The sequence below is a fragment of the Gorilla gorilla genome, chromosome 23 (assembly GCF_029281585.2).
Source record: "Gorilla gorilla gorilla isolate KB3781 chromosome 23, NHGRI_mGorGor1-v2.1_pri, whole genome shotgun sequence".
Lineage (NCBI taxonomy): Eukaryota > Metazoa > Chordata > Mammalia > Primates > Hominidae > Gorilla > Gorilla gorilla.
Window position 1 is genome coordinate 44,554,987 of NC_086018.1, and position 18,778 is coordinate 44,573,764.

Sequence of the window (18,778 nt, forward strand, 5' to 3'; positions counted from 1 at the left end):
AGCCTCCCAGTGGAAGGCTACTGGGCGGACCTGAAGGGGACCCAGGCAGGAGGAAAAACCAGAGAACCCCAGGAGTGCCCGTTTTGCAATAAGGCTTTAAGCAGAGTGGGTTGGGTTTAAATAAACAAAACTCAGCTGCAGCCAGTGGGTTCAGGTGTGGGCCTGCTTTTCTGGAATAAGACACCTGCAGGCTGCGAGGTAACCACAGGGACTGCCCAACACCTAGGGACAGGGGAGGCTGGATGAATCTCACTAACAGGATGTCCAGCAAAGACAAAAGATCATTCCATTCACACTTAGACCGACAGCAAGCCCAACTCCACCATAACGTTTAGAGGTGTGCACAAATAGGGGAAAGATGAAGAAAAACAAGGAGGTGACTATGGGCACATTCAGGAGGGCTCTGGGGGGGGGGGGGGCATCCCCTTCTGGACCTGAGGGTTACCAGAGTGTCGGCTTCATGATCACACTTTGAACTCCAAACACATGATTTGCGTACTTTTCCCTATGCCTGCATCTAGAGTCGGCAGTTTTTGTTTTTTGTTTTGTTTTGTTTTTTTGTTTTTTTTTTTTGAGACGGAGTTTCACTGTTGTTGCCCAGGCTGGAGTGCAATGGCACGATCTCAGCTCACCACAACCTCCACCTTCCAGGTTCAAGCAATTCTGCCTCAGCCTCCCTAGTAGCTGGGATTACAGGCGTGCGCCTCACGTCCGGCTAATTTTGTATTTTTAGTAGAGACGGGGTTTCTCCATGTTGGTCAGGCTGGTCTCGAACTCCCGACCTTGTGATCCGCCCACCTTGGCCTCCCAAAGTGCTGGGATTACAGGCATGAGCCACCGTGCCTGGCCTATTTTTATTTATTGCTAAATAGAGATGGGGTCTTGCTATGTTGCCTAGGTTGATCTCAAACTTCTGGGCTCAAGAGATCCTCCCACTTCAGCCTCTCAAAGTGCTAGGATTACAGGTATGAGCCACCACACCCTATTTAGAGTCCACAGTTTTTATTTTACTTATTTATTTATTTTTGAGACGGAGTTTTGCTCTCTCACCCAGGCTGGAGGACAGTGGCGTGATCTCAGCTCAATGCAACCTCCACCTCCTGGGTTCAGGCAATTCTCCTGCCTCAGCCTCCGGAGTAGCTGGGATTATAGGCACACACCACCAGTCCTGACTAACGTGTGTATGTTTGGTAGAGACAGGGTTTCGCCATGTTGGCCAGGCTGGTCTGGAACTGCTGACCTCAGGTGATCCACCCACCTCAGCCTCCCAAAGTGCTGGGATTACAGGCATGAGCCACCGCGCCGGGCCTAGAATCCACAATTTTAAGTAAGTGGGGAGGGGAGAGGGAATAACAAGATGGAGGCCGCAGCTTGTGCTGAGACGGCCAGGTGGTCCGGCCGCATCAGAAATCACGAGTTTGGAATGACTGGCACCTTCGAGGGGTTGAGCTTTAATTCTGCCACTAACTAGTTGTGTGTCCTTCGCCAAGGCATAACTCCTCGTTCTAACTGGACACAATAGTCCTAGACTCCTAGCGTTGTTGAAGGATTAACAAGACAATCTGCGTGAAGCGGTTGGCACAGGGTCTGGCTCAGGCATGGATCTGCCAGGAATAGCATTTACTACTATCACAGTTGCTGTTTCCTAGCATGAGTTCAACGCTGCCTCCTCTCCGTCTTCCTTATGTGAATTGAATGTGGTCACACATCTGTGTTGGAGCAGAGGCAGGGGCTGCAGCTTTCAGCTGATTTCCCAAGGGGTCTGTACTTGGACACTGATCCAGTCCACCCAATGTGTTTCCAGAAAGTGGAGCTGATTCCTGGAGAGCAGAAAGGATATATGTGGGGCTTTGTAAAGGGCAGCGACCTATGTGGTGGGCTTGTCCACTGCCCGAGTCTGCGGCTCCCACAGGTCACTGCCCGGCTCGTATCCTTCCCCTTTGGGATTGGCCTGGAGCAGGGTCTCTCCTCCCTGGCCCCTATGTGCCCACCATCTCTGGGGTCAGTGGCCCACTCATGACTCTCAGGGCGGGGAGGGGGCTTGGAGTTGAGTAACAGCACCCTGGGTCATTCTTGCACCTGTCACCCTGAGAGCCACTGACCAGTTTTCTGTGCCTAGAATTGCTGCTTGCGGCCTTTCTCAGGGGCTCAATGGATTGTAATTGTTGTATTTTGCACTTGCCCGGAGGTGTTTCACGGGAAGTGAGCATTTTTTAAAACAAAAATAGAATTTAGAAAAAAAAAAGGCAGACACGATGGATTTCTAGTGTTGTACATGCTGTAGAAAGCACTTGAAAATGCGTTTTGCCAGGGGCCGCAACCAGAAGCTACATGACTTCTGGAATCTGTACCTTACATAGTAAATTCCTGGGCCAGTTGGTAAACAGCAAGGAGCCACAAGAAATCACTCATAGGCAAAAGCCGAGTGAGTCCAGGCCAAGCTCCACTTTGTCCACTTTGCCCTATTTTTGGAATTCAGGGGGAAACATCTTGGGAACAGGCCCATTGCACCCCTCTGCCTCCTCTCGACGCCTTACAGTTGGTGGGGTTTGACACATGGAAAATTGTGAAAGTTAAAACATGGAACAAAAATGAAGCCTCAACATAATAGAGGCAAGGGGCTACAGGGAATTTAGATCCTAATCGAGCACGTCTTATGTACTAGCGCTTCCCTGGAAGGCCAGGATAACGTTATGACTACAAAGAAAACATGTTTTCCTGCTTGGAAGTTGCCAGAACTTGCCTAATACAAATGCTGGGATTTCTTGCCCGTGGGCTGTCGCGTACGGCTACCCAGGCCGCCTCGTGAAGCCTCCTCCTGGGAGCTCGGCGCCCTCAGGTGCTCCCTGAGATGCCAGCACTGGAACAACCTGCTCCAGGGAGGCTTTAGCTCCAAGAAGGTTCTGGAAAGCTCCAGGAAGGTTAGCTGGCACGCACAAAAGCCAGAGACGAATCTCCAGCCTGCCTGGAAATGCTATGGGCTCAGGGCGAAGGGCTGAGGTCTTGTGTCCAAAACTGCTCTTGCATCTCCCTGGGGAGCCCGGGTGGGCAGGAACAGCAAGGTCCTGTGGCCATGCCCTCGCCCCACGCTCACCCACCCTGCCTGTGCCTGCTGGGCCCATCTCAGGGCTGCACTGGCCCCTAGTGGCCAAGCACGGGCTCTACCCCTCTGCGCCCGCCTGGCTGCCTGTGCAGGTGCCCACCACACTGTCCCTGAGCAGAGCAGAGACCAGCCTGAGCCCCGGGCTCCATGGCTACCATGCTGAGAGTGAGCCCTGTGCATGCACACACACTTACGATCCTGCTGGCCCCGAGCAGTGGCCGGCCACACGGGCTGCTGGTCGTACTGCCCGCTGCTCCTGGGACTCCTGAGCCCCTCACTCTCTATAGGGTGAGGATGCCCAGCTCTGCAAGACACACAGCAAACGGAGCCTCAGAGTGCACAGCGTGGAGATGGGGCTTCCCCCACAGGCTGCACCCCCATCTAGTCCCGGGGAACGAGAATGAAGGGCCTAGCTGAGCACACAAGTCCCAGGAGGGCATGGGAGCAGCATTTGGGGGCAGTGACTGGGAGGGCTGCTGACTCCAGGCTCAGGTAAGGGAGATGCACATGTTCCCGGAAGAGGGTCCACACCTGCTGAGTTCACGCTGCTGAATATCCTTGCTCCTATCACTATTATTATCATTGTCGTGGTTGATCTTGTTTCCTGGCCTCCCACCTGATACACATAAACGTTATCATGGAGCCAATATGGAGGAATATTGTCTCACTTGATTACTGTTCTTTTTTTTTTTGAGATGGAGTCTTGCTCTATCACCCATGCTGGAGTGCAGTGGCACAATCTCGGCTCACTGCAAGCTCCGCCTCCCAGATTCACACCATTCTCCTGCCTCAGCCTCCTGAGTAGCTGGAACTACAGGCACCCGCCACCACGCCTGGCTAATTTTTTTGTATTTTTGGCAGAGACGGGGTTTCACCATGTTAGCCAGGATGGTCTTGATCTCCTGACATCGTGATCCGCCCGCCTCAGCCTCCCAAAGTGCTGGGATTACAGGCGTGCGCCTGCGCCCGGCCCTGATTACTGTTTACTGATTACTGATTACTGTTCTTCTTTACATACCTCCCTCCCTTTTTATTTCCCTGAAACTGGGTCTCGCTCTGTCACGCAAGCTGGAGGGCAGTGGCATGACCACAGCTCACTGCAGCCTTAAACCCCTGGGCGCAAGTGATCCTCCTGCCTCAGCCTCCTGAGTAGCTGGGACTACAGGCACATACCACTATGCTTGGCTAATTTTTTCTTTTTAATGTTTGTAGTGACAGGGTCTTGCTACATTGCCCAGACTGGTCTCAAACTCCCAACCTCAAGCTATCTTCCCTCCTCAGCCTCCCAGAGTGCTGGCATTACAGGCATAAGCCTCTATGTCTGGCCTTATTTATTTATTTATTTATTTATTTATTTATTTATTTTTGTTTCACTCTTGTCACCCAGGATGGAATGCAATGGCACGATCTTGGCTCACTGCAACCTCCAACTCCCAGGTTCAAGCGATTCTCCTGCCTCAGCCTCCCATGTAGCTGGGATTACAGGCATGCGCCACCACACCTGGCTAATTTTTTGTACTTTTAGTAGAGATGATGTTTCTCCATGTTGGTCAGGCTGGTCTCGAACTCCTGACCTCAGGTGATCCACCCACCTCAGCCTCCCAAAGTACTGGGATTACAGGCATGAGCCACTGCGCCCAGCAAAACCTGCATTTTCTTGCACCATCTCCATCTCTAAGAGAAGTCTGAGTGACCTACATTTAAGTTCTCAAGTTAAACTATTACATTTCCCCGCAACCTTGGTGCGGTGGCTCACGCCTGTAATCCCAGCACTTTGGGAGGCCGAGGCGGGCGGATCATGAGGTCAGGAGATGGAGACCATCCTGGCTAACATGGCGAAACCCTGTCTCCACTAAAAATACAAAAAAATTAGCCGGGCGTAGTGGCGGGTGCCTGTAGTCCCAGCTATTCGAAAGGCTGAGGCAGGAGACTGGCGTGAACCTGGGAGGCGGAGCTTGCAGTGAGCCGAGATCGTGCCACTGCACTCCAGCCTGGGTGACAGAGTGAGACTCCGTCTCAAAAAAAAAAAAAAAAAAAAAATGAGATCAAGGGCCAGGTACGGTGGCACATGCCGGCAATCCCAACACTTTGGGAGGCCAAGGTGGGTGGATCACTTGAGCCCAGGAGTTCAGGACCAGCCTAGGTAGCATAATGAAACCCCGTCTCTAAAAAAAAAAATTTTTTTTTTTTTTTTTGAGACGGACTCTCACTCTGTCCCCAGGCTGGAGTGCAATGGCGCAATCTCAGCTCACTGCAACCTCCACCTCCCAGGTTCAAGCGATTCTCCTTGATCTCCTCCTCAGCCTCCTGAGTGGCTGGGACTACAGGTGTGCACCACCACGCCCAGCTAATTTTTGTATTTTTAGTAGAGATGGGGTTTCACCATGTTGGCCAGGATGGTCTCAATCTCTTGACTTGGTGATCCGCCCACCTCAACCTCCCAAAGAGCTGGGATTACGGGTGTGAGCCATTGCACCCGGCCCAAAAAATAAATGTAAAAAGAAAAAAAAAAGGAGACACACTTCACATACTTAAAAATTACCCACTTTAAAGTGTACAATTCAATGCTTTCAGTATAGTCACAGAGTTGTGCAGTCATCACCGCTATCTAATTCCACAACATTGGATCACCCCAAAAAGAAGCCCCAAAGTCATCATCAATCCCCTGCCAGCCCCCAGCAACTGATAACTGCCTTCCTGACTCTATGGATTTGCCTGTCCTGGGTGGTCTGTGTCAGTGGAATCACACACTGTGTGGCCTCTTGGGCCTGGCTGCTTTCTCAGCATCACATTTCACTGTTCCTGCACATTGGGGCATACATTGGTGCTTCCTTCCTTTTGAAGGCTGAGTAACGTGTCACACTATGGATACACTACAGTTTGTTTATCTACTCATCAGCCAGTGGGGATTTGGGCTGTTTCCACTTTTGGACTCTTTTGAATACCTCCCTTCCTTTTGAGTGGAGAAAAAAGGGCAAGACATTCCCTCTGCAAAATTGCACACAAAATCTTTTTTAAAATTATCCTTTTTATATTTTGGCATTGTAACTACTACTAACCATGCTGTCATCAACGGCTCAAAGAGGACTTTCCCTGGGGACTTTCCTCTGCCCCTGCTGGGTATAGGGAGGAGCACTAAGGTTGCCCTGAGGGCCGGGCACGGTGGCTCATGCCCGTAATCCCAGCACTTTGGGAGGCCAAGGTAGGTGGATCACCTGAGGTCAGGAGTTCGAGACCAACCTGGCCAACATGGTGAAACCCCATCTCTACTAAAAACACAAAAATTAGCTGGGCGTGGTGGTGCACACGTGTAGTCCCAGCTACTCAGGAAGCCGAGGCAAGAGAATTGCTTGAACCGGGGAGGCGGAGATTGCAGTGAGCTGAGATCAAGCCACTGCACTCCAGCCTGGGTGACAGAGTGAGACTCCGTCTCAAAAAAAAAAACAACTTCTGAGGTAGGATTGGCAGAGTGGGGGTGGGGGAAGCCAGTGGCCCCTACTTTTCTGTCCCCTCCTAACACGTTCACCCACCCCCCGATGCTGTTGCTGGACAGGAGGGCCACCCACCCCAGCAGCCATGAGTTGATGACACTCTGCCAGCCTGGCCCTGTCCTCCCTGGCCCCAGCTTATGTCCTGATTGGAATGGGGAAGCAAGAACAACCACACTTGAACCACCCACTGTCTCCTTTCCTTCAGGCACATTCAGCCATTCATTCAATATTCATTCAATACCGTGGTGGACATGGACACCCCTCCCCCCACAGAGAGATTATTGTCATGGGAGAATACAGAGAGTACATGTCAGATTATTTTTTTCTCTTCCTCAATTTGCAAAACTTTTCTGGGGTGCAAGAGAGATGGGCAGGTGATTGTGGGCAAGAACGATTCTACAGGAATGGGAGAGACCCAGAAAAGCTAGAGACAGTGTCAGCATTCTAATTATTATTATTGGTTTTGTTTTTGTTGTTTTTTTTTTTGAGACACAATCTTGCCCTGTTGCCCAGGCTGGAGTGCAGTGGTGCGATCTCGGCTCACTGCAACCTCCGCCTTCCCAGTTCAAGCGATCCTTCTGCCTCAGCCTCCTGAGTAGCTAAGATCACACCCAGCTAATTTTTTTGCATTTTTAGTAGAGATGGGATTTCACCATGTTGGCCAGGCTGGTCGAGAACTCCTGACCTCAAGTGATCCGCCCCGCCTTGGCCTCCCAGTGCTGAGATTGCCGCATCCTAATTATATCATTGTATCTTATTTTTAAAGATTAAAAGACAGACGGCAACACTGGGGTTGCAGAGCTCAGGAGCCAGTCCTGGCCCCCTGCCTCCTCGCTCATGAGGTTCCCCTGATCCCCAGGACATCAGCTTCCACATCTGCACATCTGGGAGACAAATGCACCATCAGGGAGGGCAAATCATACCTGGGAAGGGCCTGACTCCAGCAGTTTCAGCAGTGGCTGAAAGATCATGGCTATTTTTGCCATCATTAGAATGGAATGTCCACTCCCTCCAGCCACCTCCACAGCACTCAACACCGGTGTCCATCCACTCTACATGGACGTGTGGGGAACAGAGCACAGGCCTCTTGGCTTGGCTGTGGTCACCGGGAGGGAGCAGGGAGGGACAGCTGCCAAGAGGATGGGGGAGGAAGCCTGCTACTCAGGAACGCTGGGGCAAGACATGAGACAAAGGGCTGCCTTCACCCACCAGTAGAAGCCTGACCCTGAGCCCAAAGAAACTGCCCACCTGTGTGCTGACCCCGGGGCCTGAGGACAGGTCCCCAAGTGGACGTCTCAAAGAGAGTCCCACATTCCAGGGCACGTGGGAACTATGGCCTTCCAGCAGCTGGAGGGCAGCAGGAAGGGCACAGCTGTCTGAGACCCGTGTGGCTTCCCAGAAAGAGGTGCCACCCCTGAGGAGGCACCGGTGCTCACGGACTCCTGGTGGCCAGTCTTGCCAGGGCAAAAAGGCAAGCGAAGGAAACCCTCTCTTCGTGGGGCACTCTGCCTTGCAGTGTCAGGTGAGATCCCGGGGGGAAAGCTGGCTTGAGCTCCTCTGGAATGTGCAGGGAGGACTCCGTCAGGCCCGGCTCTGCCTCCAAGCTGGGCAGCAGGCGAGCCCCAGAGCTCCACCAGCCCCATTGGCAGAGGAGGGCCCTCACGAGGCAGGAGCCCATGATTCATGCCCTGCTGGAATTTGTCGAGCATGCCGAGATTTGCAGCTCCTCCGAGATCAGGTCCTGCCCTGATCAAAAGAAAAGAAGATGGATGAGGACACTATAAATAGGCCAGAGCCACCCAGCTGGCCTCGGGGATGCAGGCAGTGTGTGTTCTGGGTTCTCACGAAGCTAAGAAACTCTAAATCCAGGTTGACATCGTGGCACACCGCCACCTGCTTCAGGGGGACACAGGGGACAAGGAGGAGCTATTGGCAGAGCACTCGGTTCCTGCAAGTTCCAACTTCTGCTAAAATTGGTTAATTGGTTCCTTTGCATGATTCAGGGCACACAGGCTTCCCTGTCCACAAAATTTGCTCGCCTGCACACCCAGAGAAATGGACTTGGCTTGGTTTTTCTGAACTTTTGCCTCTGCGGAATCAGCAGTGGACATGTGAGCTGGGGCCTCTGTCCCTGTCATGTGAGGAGGTCAGGCAGGACAAGCAGGAAGCACTGGGCAGGAAGCAGGAGTCAGGAGGCCTGGTGGGGAGCCTGGGTGAGTCTGTTTTCCTCTCTGGACCTCAGTCTTCTCCTCTGGTTGATGTAATAAAATCCCACAAACTGAGTCTTTTTTTTTTTTTTTTTGAGACAGAGTCTTACTCTCTCACCCAGGCTGGAGTGCAGTAACATGATCTCAGCTCACTGCAACCTTCACCTCCTGGGTTCAAGCAATTCTCCTGCCTCAGCCTCCTGAGTAACTGGGATTACAGGCATGCACCACCATGCCCGGCTAATTTATGTATTTTTAGTAGAGACAAGGTTTCACCATGTTGGCCAGGCTGGTCTCGAACTCCTGACCTCAGGTGATCCTCTCGCCTCGGCCTCCCAAAGTACTGGGATTACAGGTATGAGCCACTGCACCCAGCCACACAAACTTAGTGTTTTTTTTTTTTTTTTTTTGAGACAGAGTCTCGCTGTGTCGCCCCAGCTGGAGTGCAGTGGCGCCATCTCAGCTCACTGCAAGCTCCACTTCCCGGGTTCATGCCATTCTCCTGCCTCAGCCTCCGAAGTAGCTGGGACTACAGGTGCCCACCACCACGCCCGGCTAATTTTTTTTTTTAGTAGAGACAGGGTTTTACCGTGTTAACCAGGATGGTCTCGATCTCCTGAACTTGTGATCCGCCCACCTCAGCCTCCCAAAGTGCTGGGATTACAGGTGTGAACCACCACGCCCGGCCCAAACTTAGTCTTAAAGTTAACTTAGTCTTAAACAAGACGCTGATTATCTGCTGGTTGCGGAGGTCAGCGGTCTGAGATGGCTCTCTCTACATCTCTACATGGGTGAACGTCACAGTGTCTGCCTTGTTGGGGTCAAGCCAGGTTCTGCTGGGAAGCCAGTGCTCATGGTCTGCCAGAGTCCAGGACGGGGCTGTGCAGTCAGCAGGAGGGTGAGTGATCCATCAGTGTCACTCCTGGCCAGGGTGTTCTGGGAGCAGAAGGGGGGCTTTGTTCGAGTGGAAGCCAGGAGCATTCCCAAGGCTGGCCTTTGGGGGGTACCCACTGTGACCCCCAAATCCTCACCACACTTCAGAGATGCTTCCTGAGGCCAAGACTGGGGCAAAGCTGCTTCATTTCATCTGGGCCATGCACCATTGTTGGGGGCCTGCCTGTGCCCAGCCCTGTGCTGGACTCTGCCCCTAATTTTTCAGATGTGTGGCCCGCCCTTGGTAAGTCCCGTCTGCTGTGCTGGGGAGATAGACATACACACATACTCGGTCAAATACTGTGGAGCAAAACCAAGGGACAGGTCACTCTAGAGAGACAGTGAAGGGGGGTGTCTGTGAAAGCTGTCCAGGGTAACTGGGTTTTGAAGGTTCTCCAGGCAGACAAGAATGTTGAATTCCAGCCAAGGGGAAAAACATATACAAAGACCTAGAGGAATCAAACAGACTCTGTGTGGCAGGGGAGGGTTTGGGACTATAAGCAATTTAATATTACTGAGGGGTGAAATTGTAGGGGTGGAGAGTGGGGTGGGAGTTGAGGCCAGAGGTAGGCAGGGGTGGGTTAAGGGGTCTGGCCTTTGTACTGCAGGCACTGGGGATTTTCAGCTGTAGAGGGACAAGGTCAGCTGTGCATCTGAGAGCATGGGTGGCTGAAGAAGAGCAGGGGTCGGGGAGGAGACCAGTTGAGCACAGAACCAGAGGCCCATGGTGAGATGTTGCCGGAGGACACAGGTGAAGAGGCGGCTTTCCATCCTGAAAGGATGTCTGCCCAGCACAACACACAGGGCACCAGAACCCACCCAGAATGACTCTGGCCAGCCAAGAGGTGGGTTACCCCAAAGTCCCACCCAGGAGCTTCTTTGGTGGAGGAGGGGACTACTGTCCCCAGGCTGCCAGTCTCAGAGATAACGAGAGTTCGTCTTTCTCATAGTCAGCAGTTCCAACATTTGAGAGTCACTGCTTTGACTATGACCCTGCTCACCCACCTGCAGTGATGAGGGGGGCTGAATCTCTTTGTTTCTGCCTCTGTAAATGTGGACACCTGGCCCCTCTACTGTGGCAATACTGCTGGGTGAAGCCCCCCAACCCATGTGGAGAAGGGGCTCTGAGAGGCCCCCGCTCCCGCACCCCAGTCAGGTGAATATGATCGTGTCCTTTTGTGATCAGCATGGGGACAGCAGCAGGAATTAGAGCAGGGGGACAGGCACCAGCACCCACTCCTTCAGGCCGGGCTTTCTCCCCATCTCCCACCCTGTTTCGTCCTGCGAGGGGCTCTTCTCTGGCCAGTGAGGCGAAGGCCAGAGGAGAGGGGTGGGGACGCCTATCCTGTCCTACCTGCCTTCACCGCGGAGCAGGGCAGTCGGGGCCAGTCCATGCGGCAGGTTCTGGCTCACGGGACAGGCCCAGAGCCAGGCAGCCTTTCTCACTGGGTCTGTCTAGGTGGGCTCCTGGAGGTGGGGACGGCATCTCCAAGGAAAGGACTGGAAGTGAGGCTTGTGGAGGGGAAGGCGGACCTGGGGCAGGAGGGAAGGATTCCAGAAGCTTCTGGATGGGAGGTGGACTGCAGGGAATGTGGGATCTCCCCAGAGAGAGGCCAGACATCCCCGGTGTCAGGAGCTGGGCCATGGAGGTGGAGTTTGGTGAATGCCCTGGCCATGGCCCAACAGGACAGAGCTTTGGCTTTAGTGTAAATCAGAATCTCCCCTCTACTTTTGGGGTGTGGACATGGTAACAAATTGGAGCTCTTCCGGGAAATAAGAGGGGGATGGACCCCACACTTCCAGGGTCCAAAAAAACTCTACCTCCCTCTATGCCCCACATGCCCAGAGAAGGTGTAGCTTCTCTGCTTTGCCTGTAACCCTCTGAGTGTCCTCCTGAGCCCCTTCTGCTGGGCAGTGGGCACAAAACGAGGCCAGCCCAGCTGGGCACAGTGGCTCACACCTGTAATCCCAGCACTTTGGGAGGCCGAGGTGGGCAGATCATGAGGTCAGGAGTTTGAGACCAGCCTGACCAACATGGTGAAACCCCATCCCTACTAAAAACACAAAAATTAGCCAGGCATGGTGGCGTGCGCCTGTAATCCCAGCTACTCAGGAGACTGAGGCCAGAGAATCACTTGAACCCGGGAAGAGGAGGTTGCAGTGAGCCAAGATCACGCCATTGCACTCCAGCCTGGGCGTTCTGAGTGAGACTCCATCTAAAACAAAAAACAAAAAACAAAAAACCGAGGCCAGCCCAGTGACATCAGACCCCAGATCCCTCCCCTCCTCCACTGCCGTCTCTCCAGTTTCTGGGTGCTTGAGGGGATGATGTGGCTTATGTGGCCGCCTGGTGACAGGGGTTCTCAGGGCCTCCAGCCTGAGTCTCTGCCTCCTCATCCTCCAGCCTGCTGTCCCCTGAAGGACCCATGTCCCGCTGTCCTGGCTTCCGCTGGCATTGGCAGGTGGGGGGCTAGGGACAGGTCTCCTGGCCTCAGCTTGCCCTAGAACTTGGACCCTCCATCTGCTACCCCCTGCTCCCATGCTGCTGCAGGCCCCGACAGTCTCCCAGCCGCTTCTGGGTCCCAGGAATGCCAAGCCCCTAGCCTCCAGCTCTCTGGCCACACGGACCACATTGCACAGGCTGGTGCTAGAGCAGCCCATGAGGCCATCTCCGTCTGGGGAGCAGAATTCTGACACGGACCCAAAAGGAGCTTTGTGGCTCTCTGCAGAGCTGGTGGCCCAGGAAGCATCTCATTTTTAAAGCAATACTGCCACTAGATGGACAGAGCTGAGGAAATGCTACATGGCCGGGACAGGCGAGGGTGGGTCCAGCAGCTGGAAGCCCCCCGGATCCAGGGCAGTCCTCCCGTGGGGCTGTGGGGAGACTTCTCCCTCTCTCCCTCAAAATGGCCTCCCTTAGCCCCTGCCTTTCTTCTTCTTCCTCTCTCTGAGCTGCTTTCCCTGCTTCTCCAGGCACCCTGTCATCGGCCAGAGCTCCTGGGCTCAGCTCTCTCCCCAGTTCAAATGAACGGCTCCTGGCGAATGAGAATCTTGTTTCTAATTCCCAGTTCTCAAGCTGGCCTGGTCTGTGTGAAGCAGCTACATGGTCAAGTCATCAGCGTCAGACAGGGTCATGAGACTACACACAAAGGTGTTCACCGAGGGCTGCACGGGGCCCGAAACCCAGCCCAGCCTGGCTCACCCAGCCCGGCTACCTGGCGTGGGCTGGCTGCTGCTAGGAAGGGCCCCTCTCAAATGCACACAGGCACAACGGCAGCTGATGACAAATGGCTCCACTCCTTCCTGCCTTCACGCCTTCTGCAAGGTGACAGTTCAGCTCATGGGAAGGTGGGAGCTATTTCCCCACCCCTGCAATCTGGCAGATGGCCTTATGATTTGTTCTGACCATACAGTGAGGCGGAAGTGATGTCCGTTCTGAGCCTAGGCTTTAAGTGCTCTTCTGCCCTTCAGGAGCCCTGTGCTAGAGGATGAGAGACCACATGGAGCCGAGAGCAGCTGTCCCAGCTGAGGTCCCAGGAATGTGAGCCCAGCTAAGACAGCAGAGCCATGTCGCCAACCCTTAGTGACCTCAGAAGTGAGCCCATCTCAGATCAGCAGAGCCACTCAGTGGGCCTGGAGGCTCACGAGAAAGAATAAATGGTTGTGTTTGAAGCTATTACATTTGGGGGAGTTTTGTTACACAGCAATAGATAACTGATACAGACATCCCATGGACTATCTCTGAGCATCACATACTAAAAATGTGACTGCAGGAGCAGTTAATCAGAGAAGCAGGGTCTCACTGTAACTCAAACAGAGACCCCCAGCTGTGGCTATGGCCTCTCCAGAGGAGAAGAGTCATATTGGTTAAGACGCATAGACAGAGCCTGAAGGCAAGGTTCACTGTGTGGCAGCCAATCTCCAAAGATGGCCCCAGGGAACCATGCCTACTGGTGTTTCCACCCTTGTTTAGTCCCCTCCCACACGGAATCTGGATTGGCCCTAACCCTCACATTAACCAACAGAATGCAGTGAAGTGCCACTGTGCCAGTTCCAGGCCTGAGCCTTAACAAGACCCAGTAGCTTTGGCCTGTGCATTCTCAGGAGACTGCTGCCACCTAAGAAGTCTGACCAGCCTGATGGAGAGGGGCTACCCAGAGGACATTGAGGGTGCAGAGACGTGAGTGATAAGTCATCTTGGACATTCTGCCACCATCTGATGGCAACTGCATGAGAGACCACAAGCAGAAGAACTACCCAGCTGAGCCCAGCCAACCCACAGAACCCTGAGAAATAATAACGAAGTGTTGTTTCAAGGCACGAGGTTGTGGGGTGTTTGTTACGCAGCAATAGGTAGCTGGTGCACTCTACTTACCAGCCAAGGGTTCTTGTGCAAGTCGTTTGTGTCAACTCTACTGCACTTTGCAAATGGGGGTGATTCTCACTGATCTAAGCCAGGAAGGTCTACCTCCTCACCCTGGGTATCATGAAGAACAGCTTCAGAATGATACTTTAGTTCCCTCTTACGAAGCCATAAAGGTTCCAGAAATGTGAGGTTCAGACTCAGAGAACCCAGTAATCTATCATCCCAAATACACATCTGAGAGGGTTGTTCCCCTCTTGAAGGGTCACGGGCAGCTCCTCATCTCTGGACCTTTCTGGGTCTGCCCTGCCCACCAGTCAGCCCCATCTCCCATCCCCCACCGGCCCCTTCCCCAGTTTGTACATTTGACAACGTATGACTTGGTGTTCTAGCTGCAGCTCAAATGCTGCCTCCTCTGACACCTTCCCTGTCCTCTGGGCAGGCTAGGGTGCTCCTCGTCTGTTCCCACAACCACTGCATCGTGCATTACAGCTGTCACTGTCCTGTATTACTGTCTCCCTAATGATGACCCCAGAGGGCCAAGACCAGCTCCTTCCACTGTGTGGCACTAAGCAGAGGGTCAAATACAGAGGGAAGATCAATAAATACTCCTGGGCCGGGTGAGGTGGCTCACACCTGTAATCCCAGCACTTTGGGAGGCTGAGGCGGGTGGATCAGAAGGTCAGGAGATTGAGACCATCCTGGCTAACATGGTGAAACCCCGTCTCTACCAAAAATACAAAAAATTAGCCAGGCATGATGACAGGTGCCTGTAGTCCCAGCCACTCGGGGGGCTGAGGCAGGAGAATGGTGTGAACCCAGGAGGTGGAGCTTGCAGTGAGCTGAGATCACGCCACTGCACTCCAGCCTCGGCATCAGAGCAAGACTCTGTCTCAAAAAATTAAATAAATAAATAAATAAATAAATAAATAAATAAATAAATACTCCTGGGTGAATGAGGTCGAGGCCAGGGCTACCTTCATGGGGGCAGCATCTCCTAGGGAGACAGACCCCCCCAAGCAGGGACACAGGTAGCAAGGCTGAGCTGGGGACGAGTGAGTGTGGACAGCGTGGGTCTGAATGTGCCTGAGAGGAGAGGAGGAGGGTGTGAGGGCTGGAGAGCCCTCAGAGTAAGCAGAGCTTAAGCCTGTCTCCGAGGGGGTGTGCGATTGCTTTCTGTTGCACTCAGGCGTTTCTGTTCATTTTGGCCATCTGCAAAGCAGCCCATTAGGTTGTATCTGTGGTGCCTAAAACGGAGAGGAAATCTGGGAGTTTTCTAGGTAACATCCAATCCAGATGACTGGCTTGAACAATTCTAGGGCTCTTCCCACTACCAACACCCTCAACACACCCCAGTGCACCAGCACACACACAGGTGCCCCCTCACTCTTTCTGCTGTGCATTCCAGCTGCAGTGAGTCGCAGCATCTCACTGGCTGCCCTCAGAGGAACCCATGAGGTCACCAGGAAGGGGGACTGCTGCAGGACCCTGAAGCTTGGAAACAGGCATGAGAGCTGAGGAGTAAGCAGCAGGGGCCAGGCCCCATTCCATGGCTTAGCCAGAAAATGTACACCCTGAATTCTCTCCAAATTACTCCTCTGGAGCAAGGTGAGAGCCATGTTGGCGGCCAAGGATGTAACTCCCAGAATGAGCTAATGAGTCAACTTGACTTCTGGCAGCATAGTGACCAGATATCCCAAAATGCCATCCGCTACCTGATTGCAAGTAAATGTCTACAGACATAACATTATTGCACTGCCAAGATCACAAGGAAGCCCTCCTTCCACAAAAGAAACAAGCAATAAATAAAGCAAACTATCTGGAACCAGAGATGAGCAATAAGCACTTTCCTTAGGTAATGCAAAATGCAGAGTGGTGAGTGGGGGGAGCGAACCTAAGAGTCCTACACCGACTTGAGACCCTCAAAGGAGGCTACCCGCTAAGGAGAGGGTGGTTCCAACCAAATCTGCCTGCCAGGACAGGGATCCCTCTGGAAACCTGGGTGTCTGCTTCAGAGCTCCAGGTGGAAACATTTAAGAACAATAATAATGTCCCTGGAGGATTTGCAACCATTTGCTCTCCTGCAGCGCGGAAGTTAAATTTACACTATCCTCATAGACAGGAAAATCCCCACTCAAGAAATTAAATTAAATTGGTCCCGGTCAGTGATAAAATGGTAGAGGCAAACAGAAATTCTTTCTGGAGGAAAGCATCCCAATTTAGGCCTTCAGGATTCCTACAGATGAAGCACAACCAAATACACACACACACACACACACACACACACACACACCCCAAGGAGACAAGCCACCATAAGGCGAGACTCAATAGAAATAACAAATAGATTTAGACCTCTGAGAACTGCTTGAAATAAGTGAAGTGCCGGCCAGGCGCGGTGGCTCGAGCCTGTAATCCCAGCACTTTGGGAGGCCAAGGCGGGTGGATCACAAGGTCAGGAGATTGGGACCATCCTGGCTAACACGGTGAAACCCCGTCTCTACTAAAAGTACAAAAAATTAGCCGGGTGTGGTGGCGGGCGCCTGTAGTCCCAGCTACTTGGGAGGCTGAGGCAGGAGAATGGCATGAACCTGGGAGGTAGGGCTTGCAGTGAGCCGAGATGGCACCACTGAACTCCAGCCTGGGCAACAAAGCGAGACTCTGTCTAAAAAAATAAATAAATGAAATAAATAAATAAATAAATGAAGTGCCAGGCGTGGTGGCTCCACAACTGTAATCCCAGCACTTTGGGAGGCCGATGTGGGCAGATTGCTTGAGCCCAGGAGTTCATGCCTGGGCAACATGGCGAAACCCCATCTCTACAAAAATGTACAAAAATTAGCGGATGTGGTGGAGCATGCCTGTAGTCCCAGCTACTCAGGAGGCTGAGGTAGGAGGATCACTTGAGCTTGGGAAGTCTAGGTGGCAGTGAGCTGTGATAGTGCCACTGCACTCTAGCCTGGGAGACAGAGTAAGACTCTGCCAGGAAAAAAAAAAAAAGGAAGGGAGGGAGGGAGGGAAAAGAAAAGTAGATGAAGTCTATTCATCTATCAATTTTTCCTTTTTGATTGTCTTCCTTATTCCATCTAAGGAATTCCAGCTAAATCTGCCTGCATATTAAAGAAGTTTTTTGTTTTTGTTCGTTTGTTTGTTCGTTTTTGAGACAGAGTTTCGCTCTTGTTGGCCAGGCTGGAGTGCAATGGCACGATCTCGGCTCACCGCAACCTCTGCCTCCCAGGTTCAAGCAATTCACCTGCCTCAGCCTCCAAAGTAGCTGGGATTACAGGCATGCACCACCACTCCCAGCTAATTTTGTATTTTAGCAGAGATGCGTTTCTCCGTGTTGGTCAGGCTGGTCTCAAACTCCCAACCTCAGGTGATCTGCTCACCTCGGCTTCCCAAAGTGCTGGGATTACAGGCGTGAGCCACCACACCCAGCCGATTAAGGAGGATTTAATGGAATAAGGAAGGTGATCAAAAAGGCAAAAGAGTCTATTGGAGAAAAAAAGGCCAGAGAGATTTGAAAAAGAACCAAATATACTTTTACAAGTGAAAAAATACAAATGTTGAAACTATGAGTTAAACAGCTAAAGAGAGAATCAGTGAAATTGGAGCATAGATATGAAGAAATTTCCTAGGATGCAACATAGAAAGATGAGAAGAGAGAAAATATGAAAGAAAGGTAAGAAGGCTGGGAGGAGAATAAGAGTGAGTCTAATGTGCATCTAATCAGAATTCCTAGAATTCCAGATCCCTGGATGAGGTGGTACTAAGTGGGGGCAATGGGTGGGGGTGCAGTGCAGGGCTGTTCCAGGCAGAGGGAACAGCATGTGCAAGGCCCTGAGGAACCTAACCAAAGCTGGTCTGCTAGAGCCCTTACTCTGTGCTGCCTTATGCAGGGCAATGCTGGGGCACAGATGGGGCTTAAACACTGTCCCTGCCTGAGCAGTAGGCAGTCTAGTGGGGAGCCAGCCACAGTGAGGTAGACAGCCGTGCTACTGCCTAGCCAATTCCATTTCCCCTTCGACTGCTAACTATACCTCTTCTCCTCCCCAGCTCTCAGGCCACATAGCCCAGGCAGAGCTAGCCCCAGTCCTTCATGCTTCAGGGATGGACATGTGACCTCGGCCAGGTTAATCACAGCCAGTGAGGTCCAGTTCTCAAACTTTTGTTAGAACCATCAGGCAGAGGAAATCTCTGGTTTGTCCAGGGGTGCTGACAGGGGAGAATGTTGGTCTGGAACCACCATGAGATGGAACCAACATAAAGAAAGGCCCCCTTTGAGCCCTGGATCCAAGTTTTCTGAAGATACCCTGGACATAATGGTTACAGAAGTTAATAGATTTCCTTTTCTGTTTGAGCTGGTCTGAGCTGTTTTTTTCTGTTACGTATAACTCCTTGCTCTGTCCCTGAAACAGAGGGAAATCCCAAGGCTGGAGACCCCATGGGAGGACCTGGCCCAGCCTAGGGGTCAGTGAGGCTTCTTATGGGAGGTGATAGCCAGGCTGGGTCTTGATAGCTGCACCAGAGTTAGCTGGAGGGAAGAGGTGCGCCCGGGCAGGCTGGTGCAGGTGCTGGCTGCCTTCCCAGGAGTCAGGGCAGCTCACTGGCTCCTGGGCACAGTCTCTGCCTAGGCAGGCCCTGGGCTCCCAGGTCAGCTCTTAGCAGAGGCTTCTGAGGGCCT